At 40.1% G+C, this 19,583-nt stretch overlaps 1 protein-coding gene across 5 annotated transcripts in view; it reads right to left on the minus strand.

Annotated features, from left to right (window-relative positions):
- Positions 1–15,917, minus strand: part of LIMA1 (LIM domain and actin binding 1) — an 85,625-nt gene extending 69,708 nt beyond the window's left edge. For 2 of the 5 annotated variants that reach the window (XM_043563877.1, XM_043563879.1), the window contains exon 1: positions 15,792–15,916. The gene's annotated coding sequence lies outside the window, so the exon portion shown is untranslated. Of the gene's footprint in view, positions 1–9,195; positions 9,211–15,791 lie in introns of those variants that run through there. The other 3 variants (XM_043563871.1, XM_043563878.1, XM_043563872.1) reach the window with 3 other exon arrangements.
- Positions 15,918–19,583: the final 3,666 nt, after the last annotated feature.

Genomic DNA, 19,583 nt, shown 5'->3' on the forward strand with positions numbered 1-19,583 from the left:
TATGCCAAGTGAAAGAAACCAGTCACAAAGATCGTATATTGTATGATTCTATTTCATGTCTAGGATGGGCATGCCTATAGAAACACAAAGTAGAGGGGCGCCTGGGTGGCTCAGTCGGTTGGGTTGAGCATCTGACTTCGGCTCAGGTCATGATCTTGCAGTCTGTGGGTTCGAGCCCTGTGTCAGGCTCTGTGCTGGTGGCTCACAGCCTGGAGCCTGCTTCAGATTCTGTGTCTTCTTCTCTCTTTGCCCCTCCCCAACTTGTGCTTTGTCTCTGTCTCTCAAAAATAAATAAATGTAAAAAAATTTAAAAAAAAAAAGAAACACAAAGTAGATAAGTGGTTGCCTCACACATACAGGGGGGTTGAAGGGGATTGGACTGACTGCTAAAGGGTGTGGGTTTTTTTCTGGGAGGTGATAAAAACGTTGTAATACTGATTGTGGTGATGGCTGCACAACTCTGTGAATATACCAAAAACCACTGAACTGCACACTTTAAACAGGTAAATTATATGGTATATGAGTATTTCAATAAAACTTCTATTTTAAAAATTACAGTTTGGGGGCACCTGGATGGCTCAGTCAGTTAAACATCTGACTCTGGATTTCGGCTCAGGTCATGATCTCACAGTCTGTGAATTTGAGCCCCGCGTCAGGCTCTGTGCAGACAGTGTGGAGCCTGCTTGTGATTCTCTCTCTCTCTCTCTCTCTCTCTCTCTCTCTCTCCCTCTCTCCCTGCCCCTCCCCTGCTTGTGCGAGCTCTTTCTATCTCTCTCTCAAAATAAATAAACTTAAAAAAATTATAGTTTTAAAGTCACTAGACTGGATGATAGCTGATCACTGAGGTCCCTGAGAATTCTCAGTGTGCCCTCAACACGGGGCTCACATCACCTATCCTCACGTCTTGGTTATTTGGGGGCAGAGCAGTACCATGGAAACACCAGCTGATTCCAATCCTGATTCCAGTGCTAACCAGATGCATGGCAACAACTCCGTCCTACACTTTCCTTCTGTATAAAATGAGAATGATAACCCTAAGATACAGGGTTGTGCTAAAAATAAAAGGAGATAATAAATGAAAAACAGTGCCTGGCACATTGCTTGAGGTCAGAGCCAAATCTTGTTAGTACTGTTGTATGCCTCTGTGTCTAAACACATCGAATAAACATTATTCTAAAGGTTTAGTGAACAGATTACATATTTTGGCTTAGCTTAGTTTATATGTCACACTGTCTTAACAAGGCCTATGTCATAAGGCTCTGATGAAAATAATTCATAAATGTAGCATATTCTTCAGCTGTTTGACTTTTTTTAGTGCAAAAATTACTCTATAATATTATATAATGGAGGTAGTAATGCTAGTTGAAAAGACATTAGTGGTGCCTTTAAAAGATCAAAATTTTTATTTTATAATTATTCGAAGAACTACCTCTTCCTAAATGTTTTGGACATGCAAGCAACTACTTTTTTGTAGCTTTTGTCCAAAAGTCAAATGAAACATGAATCACTTCTTTAGTATAAATGTAAAACTAAAATGCAAAAAGGAAAAGTCCCGATATACATGTTGGGCCTTCGTAAGGTTCTTGTGCAATTTAAAATTTTTTGATCTTTAATTAGGTTAGTGGTTTTCAAAAAGAGCTTCAGCAGCCAAGGTGGAATCAATGAGCATCCTTTTTGTATCCTCACATCACCACCGTCTTTCACCCTCCTCCTTTCCTTCGGGGAACCTCTCACTCCACAGGTTTCAACAAGCACTCCAAACTGGAGCCGCCATTTTCTTCTTTGCCTCGCTTCTTTGTCATAGTGATTGGTCACGTGATGGGCCTGCTTGTCATAAACAATTATGTAGACACATACAATATAAGAAATCGAAGTCTCTGCCTGCTCTTGCACACCCCTTCCCCCAAGACAACTCTACTTGCCAAAGGTAACCTCTGTCACGCTTTGGAGCATAAACCTTCTGATATTGCCCATGCATGATAATAACAGCAAACACCCAGCATAATATGTCAGTCACTGTCCTAAGCATTCCACAAATATTGTCTCATTTTATCCTCACAACAACTCATGACGTAGACATTATATTGATCATTATAATGATACCTATTTTACAAATGAGGAAACTGAGGCACAATGAGGTTAACACCAGCACACATACTTTCTTTTTTTAACAATAACAATGGCTTTATGTTAATATGCTATTCAGCAACCATTTGTTTCCTCTTGGACATCTTCTCACACATGACAGGAAGACATATAGGAAAGGACACATAGATGGAGGAGGACATAAAGATCTACTTCACCCTTTCAGTACCAAATACTATTTTACTCTGCAATAGTCTATAACTTATTTAACCAGGCCCCTGTCAATGAACATAGAGGTTGCTGTAGGTTCTTCATTATTAAGAACAAGACGGCAATGAAAATGTTTCTATCATTGCCTACTTGGAAGTATGCATCCATGGCATAAATTCTCGGAAGCAGCATTTCTAGTAAAAGGCCTATGCATCAAAATTTTAATACACATTCCCAAGTTTTTCTCCAAGAAAGTTGCATCAATTTGTATATATTTTTGCATCCATTTATATTTGAACCATCAGCTATATGAGAAAGACTATTCTCCACATCCTTGTGAATATTGAGCATTGCTAATCCTTTTTATATTTTCCAATCTGCTAGATGTATGAAAAATGGTATATTATTGTTTTACTTTTCATTCCTTTACTCATGGGGAAAGTTGAACATATTTTCAAATATGTGCTGGCCCCTCAATACATTTACTTTTTGAAACTACAGTTGTTTTTAAAACATTGTTTATAAATTGTTGATTATCTTTACAACTTAATTACTTTTTAAAATGGCACAAGGACTTTAGTAATATCATGTGTAACTCCTTGTACAATTCAAATTGCCTCTCACAGCAGCTGTCCTTTCCCGGTGTCTGATTCCTATCCAGATCTCATTAATATTCTTTCCAAACAGAAACGTTGTTTGACTACACAGATGAGATCGTTTCTGTAGAGTTCCCTTTTGTAGGGCACCTACCCCTTGACTACTCATTAATATTCCCACTGACACCGACAATCCAAGCATTAAGATCACTGTTTGGGATTGTGCTTCAGCTGCTACCCTCAACTAGCCAACCTAACACTTCTTAGTTGTGCAGGGGTCAAGGGTGGGGAGGTGAGGCAGGGGTTGGGGAGGGTGCTTTGAATTTCAGGATCATCTTTGGAATCTGAATCTCTCATGTAAAGTCTGAACACTTCCAATTTTTCTTAAGAGTCCCCTATGATTCCAATGTAAAAACAGCTTTGGGTATTTAGACTTGGTTTGATCCCAGGGTTCTTAGGCCTCAGCAGGGAGGCAGACACAGGCCCTAATCACCAACCATCTAGATGGACTGTGTCAGAATCAGATAAAAAAAAATCTGGGCCACCTTAGCGTAAGCCTGGGGCCAGGTTATTGAGTGCTGGTCATATGCAGGGTGATTCATTCCATTTGGTTTTACTCCCGTAGTCCCTATAATATCATGAAACAAATTTTTATTTAAGTTTATTTATTTTATTTTATTTTGAGAGAGACGGCAAGCAGGGCAGGAGCAGAATCCCAAGTAGGCTCGATGCTGCCATCTCAGAGCCCGACTCAGGGCTCAAACTCACAACCATGAGATCATGACCTGAGCTGAAATCAAGAGTTGGACACTTAACCAACTGAGCTACCCAGGTGCCCCGAAACAAATACTATTATTCTCATCTTACAGAGAAAGAAACTGAGGCTCAGAAAGGTTAAATAACCTGCCAAAGATTACATAGCTAGTAAGTGGCAGAGCCAAGATTTGGGACAGTCCGACAGACACTAATGTTCATGTTCTAACTACTTACTGCAAAACACAAGTTCCTGGTCTCTGGGGGGTGGTCTGGGCCAGTCTTATCCTAAGTGTCTTGAAACTAGAAGGGATGCGTAAGGGTTGGGCCAAATGCCCCAGTCTGTTCCATATCTAAGCCGACTCTGTCTCCAGTTCCTTTCAGCCTAGGTCTACACTATGAATCTACTACTTGCTTATGGGGTAACACTAGGAAAATTACTCTAAGCCTCAGTCTCATCATCTCTAAAATGTTCCTTTAGCTCAGTGCTAAAATAAGTGCTTATAGGGGCGCCTGGGTGGCGCAGTCGGTTAAGCGTCCGACTTCAGCCAGGTCACCATCTCGCGGTCCGGGAGTTCGAGCCCCGCGTCGGGCTCTGGGCTGATGGCTCAGAGCCTGGAGCCTGTTTCCGATTCTGTGTCTCCCTCTCTCTCTGCCCCTCCCCCGTTCATGCTCTGTCTCTCTCTGTCCCAAAAATAAATAAACGTTAAAAAAAAAAAATAAGTGCTTATAAAGTAACAGTGGTGCTGGTAATAAAAATAGCTAATGTCTATTGAATGTTTACCACGTGTCAGATACTGTTTTGTTTTGCATATATAAACTTATTAATCTTCACGGTAGCAAACTCAGAATATTGCCGTCCCACTCTACAGATGAAGAAACTGAGGCCCAGAAAGGCCAAATAAATGTTAACTTATTCATTTTGTAGGAGGCTGGGATGAAAATAAAATGACCTCTTGCAGAGAGAATAAACTACAATTGCCATTCTAGTGCACACTATATTTTAGGGTCAACTTATTTTCGTTATATCAGCAAGAAAAAAAGAGCACCTTGAATGTCATCTCTGAGAAACTGGCAGTACCTACCAGGAACATCAGATCTGCTTAAAACCCTGACACTGTTTCTCTGCACCCAAAAGTCTAAATCTCTCTCAAATTATACTGTTTAAGGGCCAAATTTTAGGTGTTCTTAACACCTCTGTAAAAACTCTAACTGGAAGATGATATAATTATCACCATCCTACACAGCTTCTATCACTTTATTCATTAATTTGAATATCTTATCTTCTTGCACTTTTGAAACCCAAATTAGCTTTTTACATAATTGCGGTAGCATTCACATATCTTATTTTAGTAAAAGAGTAACCTGTAGTTACAGCCTTTAAAAACGAACTTTGGTCTAAAATTTTTAGGTCACAAAGAACCACCCAAGATTCTTTCTAATCTTTTTTTTTCTTCTTTAAATTAAAAATTACCCAATCTACTCCAAGTTTGATTCGACTTCTCTCTCAAATCTAATTTGTAATTTTTCTCTGCTTGGTTCTTCTTCCTCCTCCCTGTGCCCAGTTGATAATTAACACATTGTAAGGACAAACATAATCCAATGGATTGAGTCTTTTTTCAGTATTTTTCGCACATAGTAAGGAAAACCTCTATCAGTACATAGAAAAGCAGATAATTATGTCAGTAACTTCAAATTTAAAGCGAAAAGTAGAAAAAGGCACAGTTAATTGGAAAAATAATGTGGAAATTTATAGTCAACAGAGACCATTATAGAAAGCATAGATTTACTCTGAATAGCCTGTTTCTCCCTTAACCTTTGTACCATTCCATACTTTAACATCAGATGCATCAAATATCAGTGCCTGGTACAGTGTAGGGACTCAATAAACATCTGTCATATGAATAAAAAACAGCATTATGCTAGTTCTCAGTTGCCACATATCAAAACAAAGGCCCACCTACATAATTGAATGTCTATAAACTACATGCTCACAGGTCTTGGCAATCACATGCTTAATTAAGACAAAGTGGCTAATTAAAGAACCTTCTTTACAATGTCAAAGCAGAAGAATCATGTACACTTATTTTAAGAAGGCTGCTTCCATTAAGGATATAACCTCCTTATACCAGTCCTTTGTCCTTAATAATTAATTGAGTTCTCTCCAAATACAGGGCTTCTTAGTTTCACTCCTGGCCATTTCCAGGAAGGACCTGGCTTCCATTCTTCTTATCTGAAATTTTAGATGATGTGTTTTTTTCAGGACCTGCTCAATCTGAAAGGCCAGTTCAGATCAATTGAACCAATCCCTTCAAGCAAGAGGAGAATTAAAACGGGCTTACTGAAAAGTGACTCTTCTCTAGGCAAGTTCTCTAATCTTTCCTTTCTGTAAAAATCTGAGCAGCTCACCCAGAACAATGCTTTAATCAAGGACAAGCATAGCTGAGGCTGATCAAACAAAGAATTACCAAACCATAGAGCCACAGAAGTGACAAAATTTTGTACTTATCTCAACTAACTTATGCATCTTATTTCTTACGGACCAGTTACAAATGTATAACGTTAATGTTTCAACTACATTTTCATGTTTACCTTCTAAAAATTATATCAAATTATGGTGCTCTTTTAAAAAGTTATTGAGAGGCATTTAATTGAGTAGTGGGCTTTTGGGTGACATGGGAAAATGAATCAGTGGGTCTCAGTTTCTACATCTCAAAAACATATTCACAAGGGATGGTTGTAAGCATTAAATGAGGAAAAAAAAAACCAGAGTACTTTGAAAACTATAAGTTGCTATAAAAACTATTGTAATTTCTTTTTTTTTTTTAATTTTTTTTTCAACGTTTATTTATTTTTGGGACAGAGAGAGACAGAGCATGAACGGGGGAGGGGCAGAGAGAGAGGGAGACACAGAATCGGAAACAGGCTCCAGGCTCTGAGCCATCAGCCCAGAGCCCGACACGGGGCTCGAACTCCGGGACCGCGAGATCGTGACCTGGCTGAAGTCGGATGCTTAACCGACTGCGCCACCCAGGCGCCCCGAAACTATTGTAATTTCTAATAAAGTTTCAAGCCAGTTTCAAGAAAAAAATGGAATTAAAGAATAAGTCTACCCAATGAAGAGAAATTGGAAAAAACTATAACTGATGAGTTAGACTGGTTCAAAGAGATGTTAACAAGAAACGTCTTGTTTATTTTTTTGTTTTGTTTTGTTTTTGAGAGAGAGAGAGAGAGCACAAACACACATAGGGGAGGGGCAGAGTGACAGAGAATCTTAAGCAGGCTGCAAGTTCATTGTGGAGACCGACAGGAGGCTCAATCTCACAACTGTGAGATCATGACCTGAGCCAAATCAAGAGTCAGACACTCAGCCAACTAAGCTACCCAAGCTCCCAAGAAACACCTTGTTTAAGGCTGTTGCTAAAAATCTTTCAAATCAATAGGCATGTAGTAAATATACTGAACATCATTTCATGTTTCCTTGAGGATTCTAGGTAGCTTTTTTATTTTTCTTCTAGAGAAGGAAACCAGAAGAAAACTTTTGGTTGCTTGAGGATTGGTTGGATACTAATTTTGCTCACTTTTAAAAATGTAATGAGAGTTTAAAGACTAGAATTGGCCAGCAGTAACAACCCTGGAAGTAGATGCTGACAGCAGCAGTAAAATAGTGGCCTGGATCCTGGGAACACCTTGGAAAGCCTGCATTCAGATGGAAATGAATCCTGGCTATCACAGTCTCCATTTTTCCTGCTACCTTCAGAAACCCTCAGAGGCTGCTACCTGATTTGAACCCTGATGGAACTACATCAGCTGTTGTCCATTAAAAAACAACAACAAAACTTTGAGTTGCAAACCAAAACAGGACTTGGTAAAACGAAAAGTCTATCTTCAAGGCTTATGTGTGCATTCAACAAATACTTACTGAGGACTTACCACATGTCAAGCAGTGCTCTGTTTGCTAAAGACATGACATTAAAAGTGAGACAAGGTCTCTGCTCTCATGAAGCTTCCATTCTACTGAGGAAGCAGGACAATTAAAAACTGCGATTACTGGGGCGCCTGGGTGGCGCAGTCGGTTAAGCGTCCGACTTCAGCCAGGTCACGATCTCGCGGTCCGGGAGTTCGAGCCCCGCGTCAGGCTCTGGGCTGATGGCTCAGAGCCTGGAGCCTGTTTCCGACTCTGTGTCTCCCTCTCTCTCTGCCCCTCCCCCGTTCATGCTCTGTCTCTCTCTCTGTCCCAAAAATAAATAAACGTTGAAAAAAAAAATTAAAAAAAAAACACTGTGATTAGTGCAGTGAAGGAAATGCAAGGAGAGGAACTGAAGTGGCAGTAGGAAAAGGGGCAGATGCCTTAGATAGTGGTCAGGGAAAGCCTCCTTGAGTGAATGACATTTGAGCTGAGACCTGAATGATGGGGAGGAGATACGCAGCCAGCCAGGCAAAGAGAACAGATGTAGGAGTTTTCAACGTGTAAGAAATAGCAAATGCAAAGGCACTGAGGCAGGAAAAATATGACTAGGGAGTGAATAAAAAGTATGAGAAGATGACAGAGATGAGTGGCAGCACTCATCCTTAAATAAGGATTTACAAGCAGTGGTAAAAGATCTCAACTTTATTCTAAGTGTGGTGCAAAGCCAAACATTTCTATGGAATACTGTTTGCAAGATGAGATATATTTCATATACTTTATGATATTTAATTGCTTATTATATGTATAATGACTACAAAATGGAAATGAAAGGCCAAGTTCTCACAATTAGAAGACTTATAATCATTTAAGGAAGCAATAATTCATAGTGACAGCATTAAGGTAAAAAAAAAAAAAAGAAGTAAAAATAAAGTGCTAAGTGAAGACTGGGGAGGGAGCCAATGATTAAAATAGAACAAATTAGAGGCTTCATTTTTTAAAAGGAGCATTTTATTTGAGCTCTTAAGGAAAAGGATTTAGGCAGGAGTGGGAGGAGGGAGAGGAGCTTGAGGCTGTGGGAACTGCATGAGCAAAGGCACAGAGGCAGGAAAGGACAGGGTGGGTCCAGGAAACCATGAATCACTGTATGGCTACAATGCCAGGTGGGTGGGTAGTGATGTGGGAGATAAGTCTGGAAAAATAGGCTGTCAGGGTGTGGGAGTGGGGGTCTTGAATAGCATTCAGAGAAATTTAGATTTAATATACTTGTGCTTTGCTTCCCCTTAAGTGTGTAAATGAATCTCCTGAGGCACTTGTTAAAACTGCAGATTCCCAGACCCCATTCCCCCAAATATATCGGTTTACAAGTCTAGGTGGGACTTGGGAACCTACCTTTTTTAACCAACACCCCAGGCGATTCTGAAACAGGTAATCAAGGAAACCATACTTTGAGAGTCGGTGTTCTATTTTTAAAAAAAAATTTTTTTTAACGTTTATTTATTTTTGAGACAGAGAGAGACAGAGCATGAACGGGGGAGGGGCAGAGAGAGAGGGAGACACAGAATCAGAAGCAGGCTCCAGGCTCTGAGCCATCAGCCCAGAGCCCGACGCGGGGCTCGAACTCACGGACCGCGAGATGGTGACCTGGCTGAAGTCGGACGCTTAACCGACTGAGCCACCCAGGCGCCCCATTGGTGTTCTATTTTTTAATGACAACTCTGGTCTAAAGGGGAAAAACTGAAGCCAATTCTAAGGACTAGCGAAAAAAGGGGGGTATTAATTAGAACAATGACAAAGAGCCATTATCACTGTTGGAGTAGAATCAACCAAATGTAGTGAGTTTTGATTAAATGTGGGAAATGAGACTAAAACTTTCGAGACAACTTCAAGCTTTCTCCTTAGGGAAACTAGGTGGACATAATGCCTGGTACATAGGGACTATCCACATAGCCCCGGTAGTTGGAGACAGGGATCTGGAGCTCAGGAGATATGCAAAGGCACTAAACACATTGCTTTGGTACTCCTAAATAAATTCAAGACAAAGAATTAAACATAAGAAGTAAAACCATAAAAACTAGAAGGAAATCGAACTGAATACTTAATCCATCTCCAGAAGGCAAAAGGCTTCACAAAATAAAAGCAACAAAAGAATCCCAAAGGAAAAGATCTATAGATAACTAAAAGGCAAATAACTAGTTAAACATTTGACCACAGGGCAAATAATTAATATTCTTAAAATGAAGAGCTTGTACAAATAACAAAGAAGAACCCCCACTCTGAATAGTTTCTGTATGGAATACTGGAAGTTGTTGAGTACCTTGGCTTCGCAACTTAAACAGGCTGTCATAAAATGAGATTTGCTTTGTATCATTAGAGATGGCGGGGCTTTGTGGCATACATCAGCAGGGCTCCAATGACTTACGTAACTAGGTTGCCAAGTGTCAATCCATGGGAGTGCCTAAAAATTACCAATCTTTGCAACTTCTATTGTTCTGCCTTTAGGTTCTATTAAGCCTTACTACCCACTATGAAAATTGCCTTTACTGCATCCAGTCTTTTTCCTCGGGCTCTATATATCTAAAATGGGCAACAGGTCAGGGACGGGGCCTGTTTCAGGGACGGGGCTAATTTCACAAGGTCTAGAGAGCAGTGGCTTGTAAGTCACCCTTTCGGCGCAGACGGTGTATGGACTTTGGGATCAATAACCCAACCCTGTTCACTTTACAGATAAGGCTCAGAGGGGATGGATGACTTTCCCAAGACGACCTAAGTGGTTGGTTCCCAACACCAAGGTGGCAATCCTGACTTTCAAGGAGGCACCCTTTCCATTTTGCAGTGCTGCTCCGACAAACATAAGCTCTGGCTCCTTATACCAACGGGCATTTGAAACACCACCATTTCAACTACTGCACACTTTCCACTTCATCCCTTCACTCATCAATTTGGCCTAACAAAAATCTGTACTCCCTCCCCATAGCCCCAAATAAATGAAAGAACCCCGAACAAAAAACAACATAATTAAAATGTTAAGACCCCAATAAAAATGGGAATGGACTAACCCAAAGACAGTTCACAGGAGAAACTGAAATGGATGTGAATATATGAAAAATGTTTGCTCTCACTAGTAATTAAACACAAATTAATCACTTTTGCTTATCAAATTAATAAAGATAAAAAAATAAGATCCAATATTATGAAGGAGGCACTCGGGCGCTCACAATCACTGCAGGTGAGAATATTAATTACAGTCTAATCTTTATGAAAAGCAATTTGGCAGCAGGTTTAGTGTTTTTTAATTTTTATGCCCTATGACCCAGTAATTGAACTTCTGACAATCTTAACCTAAGGAAACAGTGAGTGATCTGTACAAAGATTTATGTATCAATTTGTTCTCATTGTTTTTCACTTGTTAATAATATTGTAACAATTGAAACACCCTAGTACACACGTAAATTATGCAACAGCAACACATTAGGACATTGAACATCCATTATAATTGTTTTCAAATAATTTTGATGCCACTGAAAATTATGACATAATGTAAAGTGAAAAAGCAGATACAAAACTATATCTACTACAATAGGATGAGCCCCATTACCTGTGTATGTCTGTGTGTGTGTGTGTGTGTGTGTGTGTGTGTGTGTGTATCAAAGGAAAAAAAGACTGAAAGGAAATATACCAAACAGTTTCCACTGGAACAGATTATGGAATATTTTGCCTTCTTTATTTTTCCTCAAGTTTTCTATAATAAGCATATGTAATTCTTATCTTCCAACTATATATGCATATTTGTCTATGTGAAAATAAAATAAGAATATGAAATGAAATATGAAATAAAGTTTCATATGAAATTTTATATGAAATATGAAAAAAGCTTCAAAGCGAATCAGTAAATCAGTAAAACATGGAGATGTTAGTTGAAATCGCAGAAATAAATCAATCTGCACAGGGAGAGAGCATTATAAGAACAGGATGCTAAGCCAAGGCAAAAACCCATACTTAAGGGGCAAAAGACTGAGTTAGTGAAGGGGCATGGGAGGAAGTGGTTAGACTAGAAGATGGACAACCAGGTAAAGTCATGTCAAGAAAGCCAACTAAAAGAAATAACCAAAAAAGTTGTCCACTTGGTCAAGTGTTGCCAAGTGGTAACTAAGGAGGACAGTGACAGGGCCATTCCAGGGAAGTCACTGGGTAGGATGCAAGGGCAGACAGGTTTCCTCCAGTGCTAGAGGTGGGAGCCAAATCTGAGCAAATGTTACCTAGTCAGTGAAACTGACTATGAGGAAAAGAAGTCCCAGGCCATTTGTTTAAATTTCAGTTTATGTGGGGAAAAAAAAGATTGTGGAAATCTAAAACTGAGTAAAAGTATATCAGGATTACTAATCTATGGGCAATGAAACAAAAATTGGCAATACTTCGGAGTGCAAGAAAAAACATGTTTGAGGGTTTGTGAAACTTTCTAAACTCCATTAGAGGATAAATAAGAGAAAAAATAGCTCCATACTTGTTATCAGAAGAAAAGTTGCATCTTTTCACCCCTAGAGATGGAAGTTCTTAGTTTCAGTGTAGCATTATGAAGAAATTCTTTAAAAGAAAATAAAAAGAATGTAAAATATGATGGCGTCATGTTAACTTCTCATGACTGCAAATGTGAAGTCTCTAGAAACATTTTCAAGGGTGAAGAAATCATTTGACTTGCTAAATAATGGACTGCTTGTTGGGTCAAACCATGTCCTTTTAATAAAAAGAGGTCTCCATTAGAACAGTAACTTGACTGGGTCTCAAGGACTTTGCATCCAGCCACAGAATAAACACATCGGAATGGTTCTACCAAGAGTACCATTTACCACAGAATCTCAGTTCCCCAATCATTAGGAAACCACTCAGTTTACAACCACTCATTTGTTACTAAAGAACTTTAAGAGTCTGTGTTAAGTAATTTAACATCACCTGGAGATTACTGTACACAATCCAAAATAAAGTACTTTAACTGCCTATCACAAAACACAGTGAAAGACCATAGAACCCTTAAGAAAAAAAAAAAAAAAGCTTTTTCTTATGGAAATTCCTGACTTAGGAACCAAGTCACACATTTTCCTATCTGCAGAAAGAGTACAATTCCAATCTAAATAAAAGTCACCTATTTCTGAGCGTATGGAAGTAAGAATACTGAAAACCCATTCTGCTGTCAATATGGACTGACGAATTCTCCCAATTTGTGGTTAGGTAGCCTTTTATGGCAAAGATGTCTAATGATCTCCTGTGCTCTCAAAATTCTTTTGTGTCTATGTGTATATGTCTTTGGTGAACCCTTCTGGTACAGAAGCCCTAAGTCAGTTAAGTTGATGTTTGAAGAACATCAGAGGAAAGCGAAGAATTTGAAACCCCAAGAGGAACAATACTTAAAATTGAACTTGAAAGTATTTTAAGGGAAAAAGATAATTGTTACAGATACCGAAAATACATGCAAATACTGACTGGCTTTCCAAAAATTCCCAGTGAAACCACTTTCCCAGAGTGTAAACGGAAAGAAAGGAGGTAAGTAATTGTCAAAGAAATGTGTTCATCAAGGACCATGGCTCAAATTACCAAATGAAACAACCATCATCTGTTTTATTAACTCAGAATCTCTATTTAAAAATGAAAAACATAATCATATAGAAGGGACTGTATCATGTTCATCCTCTATATACTAGATCACTGGCACACAACAGGCAATAAAAGCCTGAAGTTACATGGAAAGCGCTTAAGACTATCATAGACTTCAGATCATAAAGCTCTGCAAGGAATCTTCAAACACTTCTGACCCTTTCCTCTTTCGCTCATTTACCCATCCTGTCTCCCGTCAGAAAGAAAGAAAGAAAGAAAGAAAGAAAGAAAGAAAGAAAGAAAGAAAGAGAGAGAGAGAAAGAAAGAAAGAAAGAAAGAAAGAAAGAAAGAAAGAAAGAAAGAAAGAAAGAAAGAAAGAGAAAAGAAAGGAGAGACATTTTGAAGGCACCTTAGCAAGAAAAAAATATCCTGTCATCATGATGCGCTGTTAATAGAAATATTTTCACTTCTGAAGCTTTCTCTTAGAATTATTAGAAGGTTGAAATTTGGCCCACTTTTAACCAGAGTCTGGAACAAAACTGGACTGTACCAAGTTAAAGTTACACAATGAAGCAATTTTACAAAACGGCACTATTTTGCTAAGGTTGCCAATATACTATTCTATTCCCAGAAGTTCTACAGTTCAGGGACTACATGACAACAACACTTCGAGGCCCAATACAGAACAGTGAAAAACAGCTCCACCAACCATTAATGAACTACCATAGAAGTAAGGACAAGTCTTAATCCCATCTTCAAAAGGCCATAATGTTGGCAGAACACCAGGTAGGACATATACGCAATACAAATGTCTGAGGAAAATAATTCACTAATACTCAAAGTTTTTTGTGTTGTTTATTTTGTTTACAAGGAAAGGTAGAAGAGGGACATAGCACTCTGGCCTCATCTCTAGCATAGCACTGATTTCACCAAAACTGTAAGTTTTATCTATTGATTCTGCCTAACTCATTTGATTTTAACTAAGCTTTTTCAGAGTAGGGATGTTCGGAACTTTTTTTTTTTTAATGTTTGCTCATTTTTGAAAGAGACAGAGCACAGAAGACAGAGCACAAGCAGGGGTGGGGCGGAGAGAGAGGGGGACACAGAATCCAAAGCAGGCGCCAGGCTCCGAGCTGTCAGTATGGAGCCTGATGTGGGGCTCGAGCTCACAAACCGTGAGATCATGACCTGAGTCGAAGTTGGACACTTAACCAACTGAGCCACCCAGGCGCCCAAAGTTTTTTCTTTCTTTCTTCTTTTTTTTTTTAATGTTTGGGGATGTTCGGAACTTTGAATCCATACTATAAGTGACAAAACGAGGCACTCAATAACTGTTTTGTCCAAAAAATGAAATAAATAAATTCCTAAATTATTTAATACCATGTTGTGTATCGCTCTGTCGATGCAAAACAAGGAAATAGATGTGGACACAAACCTTTTTTTTTTTTTTTAACCTTCTCTCCTGCCAATTCTATACCTTTTCGGAGGTCTACCTAAGACAATCATCCCATAGCCGGGTTATTACTCCACAGAAACTTAGAAAATGTTTGTTGAAGGTCATCTTCTTTTGTGTCTCCATCAGACCTCAGAAGAAAGTGTTATTTTATGGTTTCTAAAATATTTATCACTTGTGAATAGTATTAGTAACTATGGGGATAAAAAGTATTGTGTTTAACCACTTAAATCAACAGCAAAAGAAAGAATAATGCAAAAGAAGACCTCTCCCCCAAAGGGGTATTGTCTCAAGGCTGATAACTCCCTAAGTACCTTCACTAACTTGAGGAGCCAAGTCAGTAGAACCATCTGGATTAGGCAGACTTTTGAAAGCCGGAATTAGGTGAAAGACAATAGTAGTTCAAATATCTCTCACTAGGATCAGCTAAACTCGTTCTAAGCACCAGTAAGGAGGTAAGGAAGGACGCCAGATGGTTGGCTCCTAGCACGTACAACTTCAAGCTTAGTAGGTGTAGCCAGGGGTGTACAGTTACCTTATATTAACACCTACCTATATTGGTGACAGGTGTCAGTGATATATACGCGACAGCGATTCGGGGATGACACACTCAGCTGCAAGGACTGCTATATTCTCAACATGCCTCAAAGGGGTGTAAGTGTCTTAGAGTTCAGTAGGCAGCATGGAATGGGGAAAAATCGAAGACAGAGGGAATGGCTTTAAATGAAGAAGGGAAAAAAGCAGTTGAATATCAGAATATTTCCCTAGGAGACTATTTGGAATGTTGATGAACTGCCGCCTTCCTCTACCACACCAAAACTGTATATAGTCAGAAAGGAGTCTTCCCGATGGAAGAGGTGGTCCTATCAGCTCCGGCCCTCAGGCAGCAAAGATTCGGCCCTACATAATTACTCCCAAGACCAGCGCAGTACCTAGACATGAGGAAAAGAGCAAGAGGATCAGCGGTTCCTCTACGCTCGCTCGCTCTCTCGCGCTCTCTCTCTCTCTCTTTCTCTCTCTCTCTCTCTCTCTCTCTCTCTCTCTCTCTCTCTCTCTCTCGGCGGGGGTGGGGGGAAGGGGTTCAAGCTCCTGGTGCTACCCCTAGCCCCAGAAGTCGCTGGAGAAGGTGACTGTGGAGGGAAGCCGGGGTCTCGCGCACTCTTCGGCCGTGCAAGATGTGGACAGAGAAGGCCCTTACCTGGCTGAAAGCGGTCTTTCCTCTGTGCTGCTACCAGCGGGGCTACGGGTCCCAGGCACTCTGCCTTGCGCACCTGTCGCGACCCAGCTGCAACACCTACAGCTTCTGCGGCCCCGCCCCGGTCCGGCTCCGAGCCCCGCCCCACCCCGCCCACTGCCGCGGGGGCGCGCACGCCCGCCGGTCTCCCGTGCGGCCTCGGGGCGGGCGTGCGCGTCGCCGACTGCGTGCCCTGCCTTCTGGGCCGCTCGCGTGGCTCCGCTGCGCGCTGCGTTGGCGGCTTGGGAGGCGTGGCTGCTTTTCTAGAGGCAAAGTCTAAGTCTCCGCGCCTATCAGTGAGGGGTGCGCCTACCTTTTGTAGCCTTGGGCTTTGCGTTTCTCTGCTTTGGTCTTAACGCTGACCCAGAGTTACCGCAGTTTGACTCCGGAGCGACTGGGAGGTTTGACCTAGGTTCAACTGTAGGCCAGTCCCCAGCCAGGTTCCTGGTGCTTTCAGGGGTAAGTTTTGTGCAGGGAGAGTGATTTAGAGGAGGTGGCGTGGTGTAGTGGAAAGAGCTATAAATTAATCCAGATTCTACCGCTTGACGTTCATCAAGTCGCTTCACCTCACCAAGGCTGTTGTAAATATGAAGGGGTTGGATGGGGCGGATCAAGTTCTTCGAACAGCTCGAACAGTTATTATTCCTTCGCTTAGCATTGGAGCTCTGTGAAAGATTGAGTACGTCAAGAGGCCTACCAGTGCGCCATCCTGACCCCAGATTCTTGGCCCAGTTCGGTGAGGCTGCGTGAGTGCCTCTGATAGAGTCCTTCCTTTTCCTGCACTGCAAAGGTTTCAGATCACAAGTTGTCTGAAGTTTTTTGGAACTCACGTAGCTTGATAAGTGCTACAAGGGGCTTGGGTTACTAAATGCCTATACTTACACTTCCTAAAGCAGTTAAGAGAAATACCTAATGAGAAATTTCCAACAGCAGATGATACATGGACCAATCCGTTGTTCCCTTCTTCCTTCAAATACCCAGGCTAGACTGATTTCTGAATAGGGTAGCAAGCATCAAGACTAGCAAAATTGGCCGGCGACATGGGAATGTAAAAGAGTATGCATGTCAATATAGGATGGTACTCCAGAAGATGCATTCCCTTGCAGGTTTAGTTCCCTCAATATATGTCACAGACACACACCCAATTTAAAAAAAAAACAAAAACAAAAAACAAGCCAATAAAGGCCCTTATTCTCCGCTAAGAAGGCTATGAAGCCTAACTGGGGTCAGAGTTTTTAGACCTACATTTGAATCTCGACACAGCCACTTAACTAGGCAAATTACTCTGAACCCCTCCCTTAGTGCCCTTTTGAAAACAGAGCTAGTAGTATGCCACAGTTGACTTGTACTAGTTTGCAAGGCTCATTGCTAAATTTGGGGGTATTTTATGAGCCAGTTGTTAAGCTCAACCACTGTTAAAAATCAAATTGTGTAAATTTACAATTAAATACGTTGAAGTCAGGTAATAAATACTCAAAACTCGTCACTTTTTTAAAACTTACTTTTACCAATAACTCTTCCTCTGAGAGCGTTTGTCTGTTGTATCTTACGGATGGGAATGTATGCATCTCTTCCCAGCTCTGTTCAGAAAGGTCACATTTGTAGTTTGAAATTGGCTTCAATAGGAACATTTGCATTACAGAAATTGGCAAAAGTTACAAATGAGGGTTTAGTTTATTGTTTTGTTGATTTTCTAGGCCCAAGTGTCTACAACTTTTTCTGTAAACAAAAAGTAAATGTTTTAGGCTTTCTAATACATATGGTCTTTGTCACAACTACTCAACTCTTACATTAAAAATGGGTGTGGCCAGGGGCACCTGGGTGGCTCAGTCCGATCTCACCAGGATGAGATCCAGCCCTCCAACTGGCTCCATGCTGGGCTTGGAGCCTGCTTAATTAAGATCCTCTCTCTCCCTCTCCCTCCACTTGTGCACGCTTGCTCTCTCTCCCTCTCAAAAAAAATGGATGTGGCTATGTTCCAGTAAAGCTTCATTTACAAAAACAGTCAGTAGGCTTGTAGAGAAAATGTTGATAATGCAGAATTAAACTTTACATATATCACATTCCTGGCCTTGACATTGTGAATAGCACAAAAAATTGAAGTAGTCTTTCAGTATTCAAAAACTGTCATCCAGTTCAGCAAACAAGTTGCTCATGTCATTGATAAATGAGTGAAATTCCAATACACTTCTTCACTATTTTACTTTTTTTTATCTTACTGGTTAACTTAAATGAAAATATCAACCAACATCCATGTCTGAACCTCACTTTTTTTTAAGTTTATTTGTTTTGAGAGAGGGAGTGGGTGCACATGTTAAGGTGGGGCAGGGAGGGGGAGAGGCAGAGAGAATCCCAAGCAGGCTCTGCACTCTCAGTGAGGAGCCTGGGTGTGGGGCTCAAACCCATGAACCGTGAGACCATGACCGGAGCTGGGACCAAAAGTATGATGCCCAACCAACTGAGCTACCCAGGTGTCCCTGAACTACACTTCTTTGACAATGATGTGTCTTTTTTTTTTCTGAATAAAATTGTAATTAAGCATTTATTCATAGTCTGATTTTGTGAAATATTGTTGGAAAAAAAGTGAACCAAACCAATGGATTTTCAAGAAATAGCAAGTCACACAAAGTATAGGTATAGGCCAAAAAGCAAAGTATTTTAGTTTAAAATCCTGCCAAAGACTCCATCAAAAAAAACTGAGACTAATAAATGAATTCAATAAAGTTGTTGGTACAAAATCAATACACAAAAATCTGTTGTTTCTCAACACTGATAATACACTATCAGGGAAATAAAACAATACCATGTACAATTTCATCAAAAAGAATAAAAAACCTAGGAATAATTTTAACCAAGGAGGCAAAAGACATGTATATTGAAAACTATAAGACATTAATGAAAGAAATTCAAGAAGACAGAAATGGAAAGATATTCTTTGCTTGTGGATTGGAAGAACCAATATTGTTAAAACGTTCATACTATCCAATGCAATCTATAGTTTCAATGCAATCCCTATTAAAATTTCAATGGCATTTCTTTAAAAAAAATTTTTTTTTACCGTTTATTTATCTTTGAGACAGAGACAGAGCATGAACAGGGGAGGGGCAGAGAGAGAGGGAGACACAGAATCTGAAACAGGCTCCAGGCTCTGAGCTGTCAGTACAGAGCCTGATGCGGGGCTCGAACTCATGGACCGTGAGATCATGACCTGAGCCGAAGTCCGACGCTTAACCGACAGAGCCACCCAGGCACCCCTAGCATTTCTTAATATAATACATAATCCTAGAATTTGTATGGAACCACGAGAAACTCCAAGTAGCCAAAGCAATATTGAGAAAGAAGAAAGCTGCAGGTATCATGCAACCTGATTTTAAACTATATTTATAAAGCTACAATAATTAAAACAGCATGGTATAAAAACAGACACATAGAATGGAATAGAGAGTCCAAGAATAAACCCAATAAATGTACAACAAAAGACTCAAGAATACATAATAAGTGAAGGACAGTCTCTTCAATAAATGGTGCTAGGAAAACTGGACAGCCTCGTGTGGAAGAATGAAACTCAACCACTATTTTACACCATACATAAAAATTAATTCAAAATGGATCTGAAACCATAAAACTCCTAGAAGAAAACTTAGGTGGTAAGCTCCCTGACATCTATCTTGGCAGTATTTTTTTTATACTGATACCCAAAGCAAAAGCAACAATAGCAAAAATAAATAAGTGGAACTACATCATACTAAAAACTTT

Source organism: Prionailurus bengalensis, chromosome B4, assembly GCF_016509475.1.
Source record: "Prionailurus bengalensis isolate Pbe53 chromosome B4, Fcat_Pben_1.1_paternal_pri, whole genome shotgun sequence".
Classification (NCBI taxonomy): domain Eukaryota; kingdom Metazoa; phylum Chordata; class Mammalia; order Carnivora; family Felidae; genus Prionailurus; species Prionailurus bengalensis.